Source organism: Scyliorhinus canicula, chromosome 17 (assembly GCF_902713615.1).
Source record: "Scyliorhinus canicula chromosome 17, sScyCan1.1, whole genome shotgun sequence".
NCBI lineage: Eukaryota > Metazoa > Chordata > Chondrichthyes > Carcharhiniformes > Scyliorhinidae > Scyliorhinus > Scyliorhinus canicula.
The window spans coordinates 107,556,683-107,570,039 of record NC_052162.1 but is presented as its reverse complement, the minus strand read 5'-3'; the positions used below and the strand labels follow the sequence as shown (position 1 = coordinate 107,570,039).

Here is a 13,357-nt window from a genome sequence, read left to right as displayed (position 1 = left end):
GATAGGGAATCTACAGAGAAGGAGAGTGGCAGGCACTGTCGCAGGTGGTGTCCCATGTTTGAGATTTAAATCTGTGATCCCTCTGCCCTGTAGTTGTCACTGTTTTGCAGGCAGCAGCGGACCATGTCTGATCCAACATCTGTCTCTCGAACAAGACCACAAGAACAGATTCTCTTCTCATTACAGTGGTGCAGTTCATGGAAGTGGTTCAGTTTCTTACGACTTTGCAGAGGTGGAATATTGCTTCTATTCTGATTTTCCCTGTCGCACAATGCAGACGAGGACGAGGGATTAATTGAGTTGTTCATTCCAACTGAACGGGCCTCTGTTCAGTTTTCATAACTGTTCAATGTTGTCTGATTCTTACGTCGTGCAATTTGCAATGAGTCGTCAAGCAATCAGTTACTTCTGTGTGCACTCATTGTAACACAGTAGAGCTGAGACAGAATTTGCGATGTGTTCTTGTTCACAATGTCAAAAATCTATACTGGAAAAGGCAGAAAACCAAAGCGGGGGAAGTTGGAGCAAACAGCGTCCCTGGGTGGATTCAAACCACCAACCTTTCGGTTAACAGCCGAAAGCGCTAACCAATTGCGCCACAGAGACTCGGGAATAACCCCCACTCAAGCTATCGTAAACGAGGGTGTCAGTGACTGATAGCTCCACAGTGCCACCAGCCGAATGACAATCGTTCCCGTCAGCTTTCCTTTTCCAAAATAAATAGTGGGGCACTTATTTTGGAAACATGGGTTCAGTCTGATCCCTCCCATTGCAGATCCATGTCTGCCAGAGAGCACAAGCTCTCCGGCAACCTGTGCCATCATTTGGGGACTTTATGATGTCCAATCTAATTGCTGAGACACGGAATTGCAAAACTGACAGACAAGATAGGGAATCTACAGAGAAGGAGAGTGGCAGGCACTGTCGCAGGTGGTGTCCCATGTTTGAGATTTAAATCTGTGATCCCTCTGCCCTGTAGTGTTCACTGTTTTGCAGGCAGCAGCGGACCATGTCTGATCCAACTTCTGTCCCTCGAACAAGACCACAAGAACAGATTCTCTTCTCATTATAGTGGTGCAGTTCATGGAAGTGGTTCAGTTCCTTACGACAGTGCAGAGGTGGAATATTGCTTCTATTCTGATTTTCCTTGTCACACAATGGAGACGAGGACGAGGGATTAATTGAGTTGTTCATTCCAACTGAACGGGCCTCTGTTCAGTTTTCAAAACTGTTCAATGTTGTCTGATTCTTACGTCGTGCAATTTGCAATGAGTCGTCAAACAATCAGTTACTTCTGTGTGCACTCATTGTAACACAGTAGAGCTGAGACAGAATTAGCGATTTGTTCTTATTCACAATGTCACAAAAGCTATACGGGAAAAGGCAGAACACCAAAGCGGGGAAGTTGGAGAAAACAGCGTCCCTGGGTGGTTTCGAACCACCAACCTTTCGGTTAACAGCCGAACGCGCTAACCAATTGCGCCACAGAGACTCTGCATAAACCCCACTCAAGCTATCGTAAACGAGGGTGTCAGTGACTGATAGCTCCACAGCGCCACCAGCCGAATGTCAATCGCTCCCATCAGCTTTCATTTTCCAAAATAAATAGTGGAGCACTTATTTTGGAAACATGGGTTCAGTCTGATCCCTCCCACTGCAGGTCCATGTCTGCCAGAGAGCACAAGCTCTCCGGCAACCTGTGCCATCATTTGGGGACTTTATGATGTCCAATCTAATTGCTGAGACACGGAATTGCAAAACTGACAGACAAGATAGGGAATCGACAGAGAAGGAGAGTGGCAGGCACTGTCGCAGGTGGTGTCCCATGTTTGAGATTTAAATCTGTGATCCCTCTGCCCTGTAGTGTTCACTGTTTTGCAGGCAGCAGCGGACCATGTCTGATCCAACTTCTGTCCCTCGAACAAGACCACAAGAACAGATTCTCTTCTCATTATAGTGGTGCAGTTCATGGAAGTGGTTCAGTTCCTTACGACAGTGCAGAGGTGGAATATTGCTTCTATTCTGATTTTCCTAGTCACACAATGCAGACGAGGACGAGGGATTAATTGAGTTGTTCATTCCAACTGAACGGGCCTCTGTTCAGTTTTCAAAACTGTTCAATGTTGTCTGATTCTTATGTCGTGCAATTTGCAATGAGTCGTCAAACAATCAGTTACTTCTGTGTGCACTCATTGTAACACAGTAGAGCTGAGACAGAATTAGCGATTTATTCTTGTTCACAATGTCACAAAAGCTATACGGGAAAAGGCAGAAAACCAAAGCGGGGGAAGTTGGAGAAAACAGCGTCCCTGGGTGGTTTCGAACCACCAACCTTTCGGTTAACAGCCGAACGCGCTAACCAATTGCGCCACAGAGACTCTGGATAAACCCCACTCAAGCTATCGTAAACGAGGGTGTCAGTGACTGATAGCTCCACAGCGCCACCAGCCGAATGACAATCGTTCCCATCAGCTTTCATTTTCCAAAATAAATAGTGGAGCACTTATTTTGGAAACATGGGTTCAGTCTGATCCCTCCCACTGCAGGTCCATGCCTGCCAGAGAGCACAAGCTCTCCGGCAACCTGTGCCATCATTTGGGGACTTTATGATGTCCAATCTAATTGCTGAGACACGGAATTGCAAAACTGACAGACAAGATAGGGAATCTACAGAGAAGGAGAGTGGCAGGCACTGTCGCAGGTGGTGTCCCATGTTTGAGATTTAAATCTGTGATCCCTCTGCCCTGTAGTGTTCACTGTTTTGCAGGCAGCAGCGGACCATGTCTGATCCAACTTCTGTCCCTCGAACAAGACCACAAGAACAGATTCTCTTCTCATTATAGTGGTGCAGTTCATGGAAGTGGTTCAGTTCCTTACGACAGTGCAGAGGTGGAATATTGCTTCTATTCTGATTTTCCTTGTCACACAATGCAGACGAGGACGAGGGATTAATTGAGTTGTTCATTCCAACTGAACGGGACTCTGTTCAGTTTTCAAAACTGTTCAATGTTGTCTGATTCTTATGTCGTGCAATTTGCAATGAGTCGGCAAACAATCAGTTACTTCTGTGTGCACTCATTGTAACACAGTAGAGCTGAGACAGAATTAGCGATTTGTTCTTGTTCAAAATGTCACAAAAGCTATACAGGAAAAGGCAGAAAACCAAAGCGGGGGAAGTTGGAGAAAACAGCGTCCCTGGGTGGTTTCGAACCACCAACCGTTCGGTTAACAGCCGAACGCGCTAACCAATTGCGCCACAGAGACTCTGGATAAACCCTACTCAAGCTATCGTAAACGAGGGTGTCAGTGACTGATAGCTCCACAGCGCCACCAGCCGAATGACAATCGTTCCCATCAGCTTTCATTTTCCAAAATAAATAGTGGAGCACTTATTTTGGAAACATGGGTTCAGTCTGATCCCTCCCACTGCAGGTCCATGCCTGCCAGAGAGCACAAGCTCTCCGGCAACCTGTGCCATCATTTGGGGACTTTATGATGTCCAATCTAATTGCTGAGACACGGAATTGCAAAACTGACAGACAAGATAGGGAATCTACAGAGAAGGAGAGTGGCAGGCACTGTCGCAGGTGGTGTCCCATGTTTGAGATTTAAATCTGTGATCCCTCTGCCCTGTAGTTGTCACTGTTTTGCAGGCAGCAGCGGACCATGTCTGATCCAACATCTGTCTCTCGAACAAGACCACAAGAACAGATTCTCTTCTCATTACAGTGGTGCAGTTCATGGAAGTGGTTCAGTTTCTTACGACTTTGCAGAGGTGGAATATTGCTTCTATTCTGATTTTCCCTGTCGCACAATGCAGACGAGGACGAGGGATTAATTGAGTTGTTCATTCCAACTGAACGGGCCTCTGTTCAGTTTTCATAACTGTTCAATGTTGTCTGATTCTTACGTCGTGCAATTTGCAATGAGTCGTCAAACAATCAGTTACTTCTGTGTGCACTCATTGTAACACAGTAGAGCTGAGACAGAATTTGCGATTTGTTCTTGTTCACAATGTCACAAAAGCTATCCTGGAAAAGGCAGAAAACCAAAGCAGGGGAAGTGGGGGCAAACAGCGTCCCTGGGTGGTTTCGAACCACCAATTTTTCGGTTAACAGCCGAACGCGTTAACCAATTGCGCCACAGAGAATCGGGATAAACCCCACTCAAGCTATCGTAAACGAGGGTGTCAGTGACTGATAGCTCCACAGTGCCACCAGCCGAATGACAATCGTTCCCATCAGCTTTCCTTTTCCAAAATAAATAGTGGGGCACTTATTTTGGAAAAATGGGTTCAGTCTGATCCCTCCCACTGCAGATCCATGTCTGCCAGAGAGCACAAGCTCTCCGGCAATCTGTGCCATCATTTGGGGGCCTTATGATGTCCAATCTAATTTCTCAGACACGGAATTGCAAAACTAACAGACAAGATAGGAAATCTACAGAGAAGGAGAGTGGCAGGCACTGTCGCAGGTGGTGTCCCATGTTTGAGATTTAGATCTGTGATCGCTCTGCCCTGGAGTTGTCACTGGTTTGCAGGCAGCAGCGGACCATGTCTGATCCAACATCTGTCCCTCGAACAAGACCACAAGAACAGTTTCTCTTCTCATTATAGTGGTGTAGTTCATGGAAGTGGTTCAGTTTCTTACGACAGTGCAGAGGTGGAATATAGAGTGACATAAATGGCTGATTTCAGCGAATGCGAAGAAACCTGCCTCCGAGAAGCCCACAGGGCGAACGTTTCCACTCAATTATCAATAACATCGTTCACAGCTTCCTAATTAAAGCACACCTCCTTGAAACTATTTTGGCACAGTTTCCTCACGAATTATTCCACGATTTCCACATTTTCTCCTTTTGTGCCAGCATTTTCAAACGAGATTACATTAATCAGTCGCGGGGAAGTGAAGTTTTCATTCTTTATAATTGCACTACCCGGGTTATTGATCTCTCTGCTCAGGGTAAGTGGCCCTTCATAACCATTATATCCCTGTGCCCCATCGTTGTATACACTTCAAACAAATCTCCTCTAGGTTTCCAGCACTGTGATTTTTCGCAGCTCATCCTGATATGACTATTCCTGAGCAGGACAGCCAAATATTCTCCACCCATCTTTTTGAGCGTGTTCTTTTTGGTTTGCATCTTGTTATGTGTTTGCCCATTGTGATCAGGCAGTTGCCATTGTCGTTCCGTGACTCTGAGCAGCTTTTCTGGTTCAGGGGCTTGAGTGGAGCTTGTCATTTTTGAAGAGCGGCAATTCTTTGTACATGAGGGGGTTCAAACAAACTCGCCTCATACTGGGAGAGAAGAGCTTTTGCGCTCACGAAGCTGCCATGAGCCCAGTGAGATGACCATAGCTGTCTGGAGCCAGACACAGTTTGAGCTGCGGCTCTGCCGGAGAAATCGCGAGCATGGGTTCAACAATGCAACAGCATTAAAATGAAACAGCGCCCAACGTGGGGCTTGAACCCACGACGATGAACTTTAGAGTCTCATGCTCTACCTACTGAACTAGCCGGGCACATTGATAATGTCAAATTACATCTAATAGCGCAGTGACATAACTGGCTGATTGCAGCGAAGGCGAAGTAAGCTGCCTCGAGAACGCCACAGGATCAAACGTTGCCACTCAATTATCAATAACATCATTCACAGCTTCCTAATTAAAGCACTTCTCCTTGAATCAATTATGGCACAGTTTCCTCACGAATTATTCCACGATTTCCACATTTTCTCCTTTTGTGTCAGCATTTTCAAACGAGATTAGATATAACAGTCGCGAGGAAGTGAATTGCACCCTTGACAGAGAAAAGAGACAAACCCGTTCTATACAAAATAAGTCCATCGTCATAATTATCAGATTTACAACAGTCAACCTTTTAACAAGTGAAAGTGTGTTACGGTGAGAAGATAAAGAAAGTTAATGTCAAATTTTTTTTAACCCACTCACACTCACTGAGGTTGTGTATAAGCTGCTCGGAGGTTCAGCGAGTGGGATATATTCGATCGTCGTGATCCAGGCCTGTGCTTCGTGCATTGGGAGGCTTGTCTCGCGATGGAGTATTTTGTGTCCCAGGATTGAGCAGTAACCCGCTGCTTGAAATTGCAGTTGGCGCTCTCTGCTTCCATCGTGTTGTTGGTCATTACATAGGTGGAATATTGCTTCTATTCTGATTTTCCCTGTAACACAATGCAGACGAGGACGAGGGATTAATTGAGTTGTTCATTCCAACTGAACGGGCCTCTGTTCAGTTTTCAAAACTGTTCAATGTTGTCTGATTCTTACGTCGTGCAATTTGCAATGAGTCGTCAAACAATCAGTTACTTCTGTGTGCACTCATTGTAACACAGTAGAGCTGAGACAGAATTTGCGATTTGTTCTTGTTCACAATGTCACAAACGCTATACTGGAAAAGGCAGAAAACCAAAGCAGTGGAAGTTGGGGCAAACAGCGTCCCTGGGTGGTTTCGAACCACCAACTTTTCGATTAACAGCCGAACGCGCTAACCAATTGCGCCACAGAGACTCGGGATAAACCCCACTCAAGCTATCGTAAACGAGGGTGTCAGTGACTGATAGCTCCACAGTGCCACCAGCCGAATGACAATCGTTCCCATCAGCTTTCCTTTTCCAAAATAAATAGTGGGGCAGTTATTTTGGAAACATGGGTTCAGTCTGATCCCTCCCACTGCAGATCCATGTCTGCCAGAGAGCACAAGCTCTCCGGCAGTCTGTGCCATCATTTGGGGGCTTTATGATGTCCAATCTAATTTCTCAGACACGGAATTGCAATACTGACAGACAAGATAGGAAATCTACAGAGAAGGAGAGTGGCAGGCACTGTCGCAGGTGGTGTCCCATGTTTGAGATTTAAATCTGTGATCGCTCTGCCCTGGAGTTGTCACTGTTTTGCAGGCAGCAGCGGACCATGTCTGATCCAACATCTGTCCCTCGAACAAGACCACAAGAACAGATTATCTTCTCATTATAGTGGTGCAGTTCACGGAAGTGGTTCAGTTTCTTACGACAGTGCATTCCCTTCCTATCTGTGTGGTTCTCACCCCCTGAGCACAACGATGTATGCAGTATAGATAGATTGGTCACGCTAAGTTACCACTGATTTCGAATTTTGAAAGAAAGATGGAAACCACTTAAAATGGACTTCTTTGTCTGAAAAGCAGTTGGGGATGGCGCTGTTGCTGGAAGGCGGAGTATAAATTCGAAGTTTTCATTCTTTCTAATTCCACTACCCCGTTATTGATCTCTCTGCTCAGGGTATGTGGTCCTTCATAACCATGCTATCCCTGTGCCCCATCGTTGTATACACTTCAAACAAATCTCCTCTTGGTTTCCTGCACAGTAATTTTTCGCAACTCATCCTGATGTGACTATTCCTGAGCAGCACATCCAAATATTCTCCACCGATCTTTTTGATTTGCATCTTGCTAAGTGTGGCACCATTGCGATCAAGCAGTTGCCATTGTCGTTCCGTGACGCTGAGCAGCTTTCTTGGTTCAGGGGCTTGAGTGGAGCTTACCGTTTTTGAAGTGCGGCAATTCTTTATACATGAGGAGGTTCAAACAAACTCGCCTCATACTGGGAATGAAGAGCATTTGCTCTCACTAAGCAGCAATTGTGAGTATGAACAAAGCTGTCTGGAGCCCGACACAGTTTGAGCTGCGACTCAGCCGGAGGAATCGCGAGCATGGGTTCAACAATGTAACAGCATTAAAATGGGAACCGCGCCCAACTTGGGGCTTGAACCCACGGCCCTGAAATTAAGAGTTTCATGCTCTATGGACTGACCTAGCCGGGCACATCGATGAAGTCAAATTACATATACATATATCGCAGTGGCATAACTGGCTGATTGCAGCGAAAGCGAAGAAACCTGCCTCCGAGAAGCCCACAGGACCAAACGTTTCCACTCAATTAACAATAACATCATTCACAGCTTCCGAACGAAAGCTCACCTCCTTGAAAGTATTGTGACACAATTTCCTCACGAATTATTCCACGATGTTCACATTTTCTGCTTTTGTGTCAGCATTTTCAAACGAGATTATATTTAACAGTCTTAAGAAAGTGAATTGCAGACTTGACAGAGAAAAAAGGGAAACTCGTTCTAGACCAAATAATTCCATTGTGATATTTTTCAGATTTACAACAGTGTACGTTTTACCAAGTGAAAGAGGCTGGTCTCGAGATGGAGTATTTTGTGTCCTAGGGATGAGCAGTAACCCGCTGCTTGAAGCTGCAGTTGGCGCGCTCTGCTTCCAGCAGGTGATTGGACATTACAGAGGTGGAATTGTGCTGGATTCTGATTTTCCCTGTCACACAGTGCAGACGAGGACGAGGGATGAATTGAGTTGTTCATTCCAACTGAACCTGACAATCCTGATTCTTCTGCTATCAGTCTGGTCTCAATAAAATGTGAGACGGATTTGCAGGTATCAATTATTATTTATTTTTACCAGCTAGCTGGGTGACTCACTCTGTTGGGAGAGCAAGACACAACCATGTCTCCTGGTTTTTCAACAGCGAGTGAACAAAGGGACAAAACATTTCTCTACAGATACATTCAAGTTGCATCAAATTTCACATACATACAACCAAATAAGGCAACAGTATTGAATGCACAATTCCCATAGGCTATCCCTATACACTTCTTGACCTGGGATATATCCTGATTGGCCCATTTCACATTCCTCTGCCCTGGGCTCACTTCACATTCTTCAGCCCTTGGGGAGCCCCTTTCACTCAGCATTCTCGTCCGAGAAACTACCCCTCGCCCCTTCCTGGCCATGCTTTGCTCAGTTTCTTTGTTCCAGGTCCTATTCCCGGGTATGCTCTACATTATCCTAACTAATTATCCCATTTTGTATCACATTCGCTCGTTGAATTCCTCATTTCCTCCTTTATCATTTCATGATAACCTATTGGTCCAATCCCTAGCTGTGCTCATGGCTCCCCTCTCGCAGAATTCTGCTGAGAGCACCCACACGCAGAGGGGCAGGGGACTGTGGTAGGGACTAGAGTCCTGATAGCGATTTAACGGGGAAATGGAGGTGAAAAAACATGGGTCGCTGTGCAATTGGGGTCTCGATTGGACGAGAAGTGGTGGGGTATATACGCCCTCCAGCGTTGAAGATTACCACACTGTGGATGGGAGTTGTCCCGAGGAAGGGGAAGGCAAATAGCTGGTGGGGCCGAACGTGGATCGTACGGAAAAGTAACTTGCTCGGGCGGTTGCTCGGAATGCTGACCGTGAACTACCATTTTAGAGAGTTCCCCAAAGCGGTGAGACGGAAAATAACCTAGACACCGATGCGGCGTTCGGGTAGCAGACAACCCATCCCTGGCCATACATGCGGTGGTAGATTTGGTGGAAGATATTCATGCTGCCCAGGTTCCCTTCGTTCTGGGTCCTAAGTGAAGTAATTATACCTTCTGATAACCTGTGTTCCCATCATTACTCCCTTCTTACCCGTTCCATCCTCTCGTTATTCCTCCTCTCTCCCCGACAACCTTTTCCTACCCCTCCCCGGAACTGTCTGATTTTACCTTTATGGCACCAGTCTTATCACATCCAAAATCAAATTTACAATTACTCCAAAAACAAGGCAATATCCATGCAATGTTCCTATCCCATCGCCGGGACCGATATAATTGTTTGTTGTCCGTTAACTTGATAACCTTCCATGAGTCAATACTATGCCCTCGTACATGGGGGCAGCGGAGAACGTCACCTCTACATAAGTGAAATGTCCTTGTAGTTTGGTCGGGATTACAGGTATAGATGGTGTTCCAGGTGAGGCGAAGCCGAGGACAGCACAGGCGGCCCGCATCCAAACCGTCATGCTCCACACCTGTAAAACAGAGCTGAGGAAAGGAGGCAGGTTAGTGACCGACCATTTTGTAGTGGTGGAGGTGGACCCAAGCACTCCCCCCCTCCACTTTAACTGCAGTGGGGGTGGTAAGGAGAACTTGGAAGGGCTCCTTTCACTGTGGCGTGAACCCTTTCCGAGTCCAGTTCTTAACCATGACATAACTACCAGGCTGCACTGATTTTTCATTTTTTTATTTTTCAAGCGAGCTATGTAATGGCGACGGTGACAGGTGAACCGCTCGATTCTGGCCATGGAGTTCCTTGAGGGCTCTAGTGAGGGCTAGAACATAGTCAGTGTTTTCTTCAGTCATATAGTGAAACTGGACTAGTCTGGGAACAGGCAGGTTCCAGGGGGTTCTAATGGGCCTGCCATCAAAGATCTCAGCTGGGGAGAGCCGGGCCGATCCCACAGGTGTGACCCGCAGCTGGAAGAGGGCAAAGGGGAGCAACTTAACCACGTGTCCACTCCTAATTTGGACAATTTGGTTTTGAGGGTCTGACTGTGTCCCTCAACCAAGCCGGCCGTCTGTTGCCAGTGCGCACAGTGGAACTGCTGGGGTATGTCCAACTGGGAGCATAACTCCTCGTTAATCTATGGTATTCCGTACATAAACACCACATCACATTTTTACAGCCACTGGGTCTCCGTCCAGCTTCCTTCTGGTGTGATGGTCACCAGTAACGGGATGTCGTCTTGGTGAGTGGTGATGGGCCGAGTCTATCGTCATCATCCGAGCCATAGCCAACTTACAACACATATTAAGGCATCCAATTATACAGTATACAATTATAATAACAAGTATTATCAATCCATGTTTCAGGTAAAACCCCATGACCGAGCTATGAGAGCTAACTCTGAGCTGAATCCTGCTGTAGGGTTTATATCCCTCTTATAGTTGTACTGACTAGCAACTATCCCTCATCCTTGTCATTCGTATGTACATGTCATGATTTGTAAACTGTGCACGGAAATCAATGGTAAATGCATCCATCTCGCAGACCAGTGTCGATAGACCCATTGTATTGTTCTTTCCTCAAGTCCAATCACAGTGAACCATAGCTGTCGCCGCTCAGGGAGGTGACACAATAGCTATGTCCGTGTGTTCCACTACCTCCAAGGCATCTGACTACCTTGGGGTAGCAGCACATGAGAAGCTTCCTCATTTCCCTTAGAAACAGCTCACAACTCAGTCCATCAGCGACAAAAAGGTATTTTATCCCTCACTGTTTTTTTAGGAAGTGCTTTCCGTTTCTCATTGGAATGAAAAATTATGATATCATGTATTATCCACTGATTACCTTGCTTTATTAATTGCAGGAGCTTCAACCGATCGTCTTTCTATTCCTGACTTCCTTACACTGACGTCGAACATTGTACTGAACCATGTAGTCTGCCAGCCCTGGCTTACTTGAAACAATAGCTCAGTTTTCTTCAAACCCTTTTCGTCCTTTATCATTTTCCTTACAGCATGAAGTGTATACATGCCATTATTTGTTTGTTTGTTTGTCTTTCTTTTAAACTTTACAATACCACTACTCGCACATTTAATGCAGTTAACTTTTTGGGGTTACAACCCAATTAAATCCATACATAACAGTCCCTAACAACTTACAGGACATTTCGTCTGTAATAACTGTTATACTCTCCAATGCTATATGGGTTGCTGCATTGGTTACAAATTTCCCCTCATGGCATCAAGTTGCCAAGATTCTTAACCCATTATCATTTAAAATACCGGGTCCTCGTCAGTCGCTGTTGTCTGCCGAGACCATTAATAACTCCACTGCGTAATACGCACCTCATGGAGACACAGATCATCCATCAGCTAACATCCAGTTAGCGATGTCTGACCGGAGGTTTCACTTATTCAGTAATAATTTTATATTTTGATTTGTTTCTAACCAGTATGGTTTTTCTTCTGAGCTCTATCATTTAATTCCCTCAACTATGTAGCCAATTGTATCATTAGTTTCCCCCCCATAATGTCTGCAACATTCTTCTCTGGAGTGTTGTTCAGGTTCTTCATCTGTATTATTGTTGCTTCATCTGAAACCCAAATGAACAGGTCAAAGGCGCAGAGGGCCCTGTTTCTTGATTTGTATCTTCCTATCCTTGCTTGGATGTTCCAGAAATACCCTCTCCAGGACATCCGGATTCCTATTGCCACGATTCCTCTTTTTCTAACTCAGCGATTCAATCAGGTCAAAACGTTCGCTGATACATATCGGATATTGCTACTGCATCTACTTCAATGTTTCTAATTCTGATTTTGTTTTAAAGCTAAGTTCCAAACATGACATTTTCCACTATATCATCTGTCCTATCGATGCTGCAAACAGGCTTCAATTCACTGGCATCCTGACACCCACACCCAAACATTCATTTTTCCCTTGCCCAAACGGTATCATTACAGTAATACAGTCTCTAAGCCCATCTTTCCCATCGAGCTGTATTCGCGCCTGGCTGGCAACCCCGTCTCTTGCTTAACTCTGTCAATTCAAAAATTCAGTTGTTAGCCTAATTTTAAGTCCCCAGGTCATCCCAACAGCATAAACCACAGCATATTCCATCACCAATCGATACCACAAGTTTGTCACTTGTCCAAAAGCTTGCGTACCCTTTCCCAATCACTTGTCGTCAGCTAGGTTTTCTCTGCAGTAATTACAACTTGTCATTAGCACACCATTCCATGGTTAAAATGTATCTTGTGGTCACAAACTTCAATCATCAGTGTTGCCTAATGTTTCACAAAACAATCATGACAAACTGAATTCTCCAAATTTCCCTGGGAGACGAAGCGTTTCCCCATTTCTGTCGTTCTAAATGCAATATCAAATCGTCTGACTACGTTGTATCTGTCATTCTCCTAGGTTTCATATGATTACTCCTTGACCAAACTACTGGGCTACAGGATGTTCCACACCTTTGACACGATGGTTCATTATGTTCACAATTAATCATTTTAAACTGGGGACCAATTATCTAATACAACTTTCCACGTGCTTCTATCAGCTGTGATTAAAACGTACAAATTACCTTTGCTGCTCCTAGGAAAAATAGAGCCTGCATTCTCTCATGATCATTCTTCCATCGGTGTCTCAGTTTCTATGCTACTCCCTGTTTCTCCACCATTTTCTTTCCTGAAATGTTTAAAATGGATGCCCACCTAGCTTGCTTTCGTCCTCCTTAACTTTACTACCATCCGTACATACCAACTCGATTTTGCTAACTGATTTATCAAGTTTCTGTCCCTTTGTAATGTCATGAATAAACATTAAGGCAGGGTGTGAAAGAATGGTTTCCCATCTTTCCCATCGAGCTGTATTCGCCCCTTGCTGGCAACCCTGTCTCTTGGTTAACTCTGTCAATTCTAAAATTGAGTTGTAACCCTCTGCTATCCTTTTTTTTATGGCTGCCAGACATTTTGCGATGTCCGAAAACTTATGTTCAGCCCTTGCCCAATTTCC

The 13,357-nt window shown here is 45.2% G+C and overlaps 6 non-coding genes across 6 annotated transcripts; all 6 read right to left on the bottom strand.

Annotated features, from left to right (window-relative positions):
- Positions 1 to 532: 532 nt before the first annotated feature.
- Positions 533 to 606, bottom strand: trnan-guu. Its single transcript has one exon. It is a non-coding gene; the product is annotated as a tRNA-Asn (tRNA).
- Positions 607 to 1,418: 812 nt separating this feature from the next.
- trnan-guu lies at positions 1,419 to 1,492 on the bottom strand. The gene has a single exon. It is a non-coding gene; the product is annotated as a tRNA-Asn (tRNA).
- An 812-nt stretch (positions 1,493 to 2,304) lies between these two features.
- trnan-guu lies at positions 2,305 to 2,378 on the bottom strand. Its single transcript has one exon. It is a non-coding gene; the product is annotated as a tRNA-Asn (tRNA).
- An 812-nt stretch (positions 2,379 to 3,190) lies between these two features.
- On the bottom strand, positions 3,191 to 3,264 carry trnan-guu. Its single transcript has one exon. It is a non-coding gene; the product is annotated as a tRNA-Asn (tRNA).
- An 812-nt stretch (positions 3,265 to 4,076) lies between these two features.
- On the bottom strand, positions 4,077 to 4,150 carry trnan-guu. Its single transcript has one exon. It is a non-coding gene; the product is annotated as a tRNA-Asn (tRNA).
- Positions 4,151 to 6,452: 2,302 nt separating this feature from the next.
- On the bottom strand, positions 6,453 to 6,526 carry trnan-guu. Its single transcript has one exon. It is a non-coding gene; the product is annotated as a tRNA-Asn (tRNA).
- Between the last annotated feature and the right edge of the window lie 6,831 nt (positions 6,527 to 13,357).